Raw genomic sequence first — 6,000 nt, forward strand, 5'->3', positions numbered from 1 at the left:
TTGAAGATCAGATTTATATGGGAAGGGACCTAGGAGATTATGTGGCTCAGATGGGGATCGTTGTATCACCAAGGTGAAAACTGAAGCCCAGTTAGGTTAAAGGACTTAGGAGTAGAGTAGCAGAATTTGAACCTAAAACCTCTGACTCCAAAATTTTTTTTTCTATTGTCCTTTGCTGTAAAACAGGTTCGTGTAAACATGAGTTATTTATTGTTGTTATTGTTTTCATAGTGGTTTTCTGGAGGCAGAAAACCACGGTTAACCTAGAGAAATGACTAATGTGTCCGAAAACCTGGGTCCTTGTGGTGCTGTGCATCTTGAGTAGACAGCCCTGAGCCTTGGGTGCAACTGCAGCAGGAGCAGAATCCTGGGTCACCACCCAAGGCTGATGGGTTCACTAACAGGTGCTGTCTCTGCTCTGGCTTGGAGAGCACACTACGGGTGCCTTGTGCTCACTGGATGTGCCAGTGAGGTGGGAGAGGTAACCACAGCAAGAATGACAAAACTACCTTCCTTCCAGACAAGACTTTGCTTTTTCTCTACTGTCTGTGTGATCCTCATTCACAATGGCTGGCAGTGAGGTGGAAGTTGTCATCCTTTTGTTGTAAATGAAGAAGTTGACTTTTAAATGTGGTTAGGCAGAACCAGAGCCAGAGCCCAAAGAATCAGAAGTCTGTGGTCTTGTCCTTAAAGAACTTATGGCCTAGTTGGTGAGAAGAAGAAGACAGGCAAGAAATAGAGGACAAACTCACAGGAGAGGCGAGTGTGGTAAGTGCAGAGGTAGTGCTCCATCAAAAGAGACACCTGGAATGACCTGGGCTTAAGAGCTGGTATGAACCCTAGGCATTATTGAGTCCAACCCCCTTGCTCTAGAGATAAAGAAGCTGATGCCCAGGGAAATGAAATAACTTGTCTAAAGTCATACAGTGGGGCAGTTAGACGTTGAAGTGGATAGAGTGATGGGCTGGAGTCAGGAAGACATCTTCATGAGTACAAATCTGACCTCAGACACTTAATAGCTGTGTGACCCTGGGCAAGTCACTTAGCCCTGTTTGCTTCAGTGTCCTTATCTGTAAAATGACCTAGAGAAGGAAATGGCAAACCATTCCTACATCATTGCCAAGAAAACCCCAAATGGTCATGAAGAGTCAGACACAACTGAACAACAAAAATAACAATAGTCATCCATTGGCAGAATCACACAAAATACCAGAACATGACAGTTGGAAGGGAGCTCACACTGGCCCCTAGATTCAAAAGCCAGATCCTCTGGACTCTGAACCCTGTTAGTTTTCCAGAGCACCCCTGAGGATCCAGGGAGGCTTTATAATGCTTGGGGGCTCCAGGGTCTTTTTGTTCTACCTACTGGAGCTACCAGGTCCCTGGCCTTTCTAAGCTGTCAGTGCCTCAGTGGGAGGGAGATGGGGTGGAGTGGTCAGTCAATCAAGCTGCTGGGCTGTTCAGTGTGACTCACCCATCCCTGGCCTGGTGCCAGGGTGAGTCATCCACAAAAAGAGTCCGAAGTGCCATTAGATTCAGACACGCCACTGCCCACTGTATAATTACAGAGTCCCCTCCTGGGTGGAAAGATCCTTGTGCAGCCCAGATGACTCCATTAGCATGAAACTGTCCTTTCAAAACTGCATGGAGCCCCACCTGTCCAGGTGAGCCTGGGCTAGCATAGTAGAACCATAGACATCATGTTGTCTCTGGACAGATGACCTGGGCTCAAATTCAGCTTCTGCTACTTCCAACCTAGAGACCAGTCATTTTGCCACCTCAGTTTCCTCATTTGTAAAAAAAAGGAGGGAGTAGGAGGACTTGATGGGTTCTAAGGTCCCTTGTGGCTCTACCTCTAAGGATCCACAATCCTCTCTGCCCTCTCTGTCTTGCTTTCCCTCCCCTCCAACCAGTATTGACAGTCTGTCTCAGAAGGATGCCTCCAGTTTGGATTTAACCCTTTCAAACTAAGAGCTGAGGGCCCCGGGTTCAAGCAAGCTCTATGTATTCATTCAGGCTTAGCTGCTGATTTTCTAAGGAGGGATAAGGGGGAGAAATTCTTGGCAAGTTGCCCTGAGCCTTTCTCTGGTTCCCTTAGATGGAAGAAAATTCCCCTTTGTCACTGAGCTAGGGGTGGGGGAAGGTGTAGAATTAATAAGGGAGACCATCATCTTAGGCTCTGGAAATTTCAATTTAAAAGGATCTAAAAAGCCCTCGGGTGGGGAAGTCTCCTACACTATCACAATCACATCTGCTCCCTTATTATATCTATATTCAAATCAGAAGACTTTGAATATGCAGTGATCACCAGGTGCCTACAAGTGGGAGGCTGGAGGCATAGAGAAGTGAGGCCACTCACCCTGGGAGTGAAGAGTCCTCTAGTCTCATGTATTTGTACTCCCAGAGATGAGAGGAAGTGTCAATAATTCCAAAACCCCACCACTCCATGATCCAGCCAGACTAGACTATTCAGTTCCCTAGACACACCCCATGCCTTCCTGACTCCAGCCACAAGAGATAAGTATGCTAGGAATGTCCTCCCTGCTTGTTGAATTCCTATCTCCCGTTAAGGCCCAACTCAGAGGCCATCTTTTTCCCAAAATCTTTCCTGATACCCCCGTTATTAATGACCCTCCTCATAGACCCCTCATATTTCTTCTTCTCAGATGCACCCGAAATCTGTCTTTGTGGAGAGAGAGAGACAGACAGACAGACACAGACAGAGGGAGAGAGACAGGCAGAGACAGGAGAGAGAGAGAGAGAGAGAGAGAGAGAGAGAGAGAGAGAGAGAGAGAGAGAGAGAGAGCGCGCTCTTCAATATAGACTTACAGTTAGATCTAAGGTCAAGGGGTTTCCTTTTGTACTTCCCTGTGGTGTGATCCATTTATTTATATGCAAAAGTGTACAGAACGCAATAAAAATCAGCTTATCTTTATCTGTAGACTAAATCTATTATGAAAGTACAGACAGGGAAAAAGCAAGATTTGAAGAGTAGGAAACTCCTGTTGCTAGTTGCTAGCCATTTGTGAGGTAGAAAAGGAAGAAGTAGAGAACGGAAAAAATTATTAGATCTCAATGTGGCAACAAAGTCTGTTGGAGTAGATCACTCCTTAAGTGGATCAGTGAGCAACTATTCACTACTATATCAGGTTTGAAATAACAGGATCCTTTCTTTACAATTGCTATCCCCTGGCCTGGCACTTTTCCCCATCCCAAAGTTCCTAGGCTTCAACCTCCCATGATCTATCAATACTTCATTCCATGTGGAAAAAAAAAACACAAAAAACTACAGTTCTCATTAGCTCCCTTGATTGTAAGGGGCTACATTTTTATCATGTAATACTGTACTTTTCCAGCTACCTTTGTGTCTAATCTCCCTAAAGAGTTTAAACACATCTTTTAAAAAATATTTATTTATTTTTGTTTTTTATTTCTTTTTTATTTTATTAATTTATTTTGATTTATCAATAATCTCTTCCATATGCTTTTGAGTTTAAAATTTTTCTCCCCCTTCCCCCCCGCTACCCTCCCCAAGACGGCACACAATCTGATATAGACTATACATTTACATTCCTATTAAACATATTTTCACATTAGTAGTGTTGTAAGTAAAAATTAAAACCAATAGGAGGAACCATCAGAAAGAGGAAACAAAACTCAACAGAAGAGAAAAAAAATAGCAATTCAACTTTCATAGTTCTTTCTTTGGATGTGGATAGCATTTTCCATCACGAGGCCTCTGGAGATGTCTTAGATCCTTGTATTTCTGGGAAGGGTTAAGTTTATCAGTATTAGTCGTAGTTTGAACACAGCTTGAGGAGCCCTTTTCCCTTCTTTCTTTTTCATCAGCCACACAAACCCAATCTGGGCACTAAGTGGGAGAAGCCACTAGTGGGAGACTTTCTCTTCCCACCCTTTTTGCCAATCCCTCTTCCTCTGTTCTGGCTGGACACAGACTCCGCTATTCCCATCCTTGTGAGGGGGATCCTAGGACCCCCTCCATTCAGGCACTCAGGCCCTCTCCCTACTTCCCAATGGTGGTAGACTGGCTCTTGAGTGTGCCATCCCCAGCACCAATGTCCTGCAGAATCTACGTGGTTGCTCACACACTTTGGATAAGCTGAGATTCCTAACTATAATCCTTCCAGTAAGATGTAGAGCCGGGGGCAGTTAGGTGGCACTGTGGATAGAGCACTGGCGCTGAAGTCAGGAGGACCTGAGTTCAAATCCGGCCTCAGACCAAATGCTTGACACTTACTAGCTGTGTGGCCCTGGGCAAGTCACTTAACCCAAACTGCCTCACAAAAAAAGAACATAGGGCAAATATTACAATGCTATTTTAAAAAAGATGAATATGAGGAACAAGTGAGAAGATAAATGAACAGATGCAAAATGAGATAAATTGAACCAGGAAGAATGTGTACATTGACTAGAACAGTGTTAATGGAACAAACAAGATTATAACAATAAAACAGTAGACATTAAATGCTGTGAAACTATAATAAGTAAGATTGGTTTCAAAGAAAAGCTCTGAAAGGGCACTGCCCTCTCTTCTTTTCAAAGGTAGGGGACTATGGGTTGGGAACATTGCACATGATGTCAGATTTTTTTTTTATATGTTGGTTAGTTTTGCTGAACTCCCCCTCCCCTTTTTTCATTCTTTGCTAAAGGGCTCTCTGGAGGAGGAAGAAACACATTGGGAAATGTAAGCAACATTAAAAAAAAGATACTAATAAAAAAAATCAGGGCAGCTAGATAGTGTAGTGGATAGAGCATTGGGGCTTGGAATCAGGAAGATCCATCTTCATGAGTTCAAATCCAGTCTCAGACACTTACTAGCTGGCTGACCCTGGGCAATTCACTTAACCCTGTTTGCCTCAGTTTCCTCATCTGTAAAATGGGCTGGAGAAGGAAATGGCAAGCCACTCCAGTTTCTTTGCCAAGAAAACCCCAAGTGGGTTTTGTGACTCACTAGGAGTCAGACATCACTCAAATAACTGAACAACAAGCCCATTGAAAGTAGGGATTATTTCATTCTTTACATTTGTACCAAGTGCCTAGCAGTTAATAAATGCTTGTTGATGGACTGATTAAACACAAGGAGAATTTGGTTGCATTTTGGAGCTTAGCAGCTTGGTTCTCCCCTTGGGAATAGTGGGGTGCAGGTCAGCTTCATGAAGTCAGGGACCAGATCTTATTGAAGTATCTTCACCAGTTGCTGTCACAGAAGTTTCTGTATACAGTAGGAACTTAATTAATGTTGGTTGAATTGAATGTAATTCCCAACAATTTAGACTCTGCCTCTGGCTCATACCCTGATAGGGAATCATGTTTTCTTCTACTTCTTTTCAGGAACCTTTTTTCTGTTGTCTTCATCAGAAAGTAAATTCCTTAATGGGTGGGATTGCCTCATGCGCTTCCATTTGCATTTCCAGAGTTTAGCATAGTACCTGGCACCTAGTAAACACTTAATAAATGCTCTGTCTCTCTACTTCCTACTGTTCCCTGTGACCTCTACTTCCAGTAAGTAACCCAGTGGCCATCTCTGCTAACTTCATTAGCTTAAATTCTCCATTTAATCCCAAGAGCTAAGGAAGTGGTTATCATTCTGAGGGATTGCAGGATCTCACATTTATGATCCATGGACAGGACTTCCAAAGTCATACAGTCTAATCTCTTCATTTTGAAGTTGAGGAAACTGAGACCCAGAAAGGTTAAAGGACTTGCTTGCCCCCAGGCACAAAGGTAGCTGGTGGCAGGTCCAGGATTTGAACACGGACAGATTTTACTTCAAATCCGAGGCCATTTCTACTACATCATCCTTTTCCCTCAGGCTCAGTTACCACCAGGGATCAATATGAGCTTCTGGATAAGGTTAGTAACCGAGTTTCCCTGGTCTTCAAACATACATCTCCCAGGAGGCACATCAATACCACCTCTTGACTGATTTCTGGGTGGGGTGGGAAAAGGTTGGGGGAGCAGGCGTCTCTGTCAACCAGA

The sequence above is a fragment of the Phascolarctos cinereus genome, unplaced genomic scaffold (assembly GCF_003287225.1).
Source record: "Phascolarctos cinereus isolate Bilbo 61053 unplaced genomic scaffold, phaCin_HiC Scaffold_2;HRSCAF=192, whole genome shotgun sequence".
In the NCBI taxonomy this organism is placed as follows: Eukaryota; Metazoa; Chordata; class Mammalia; order Diprotodontia; family Phascolarctidae; genus Phascolarctos; species Phascolarctos cinereus.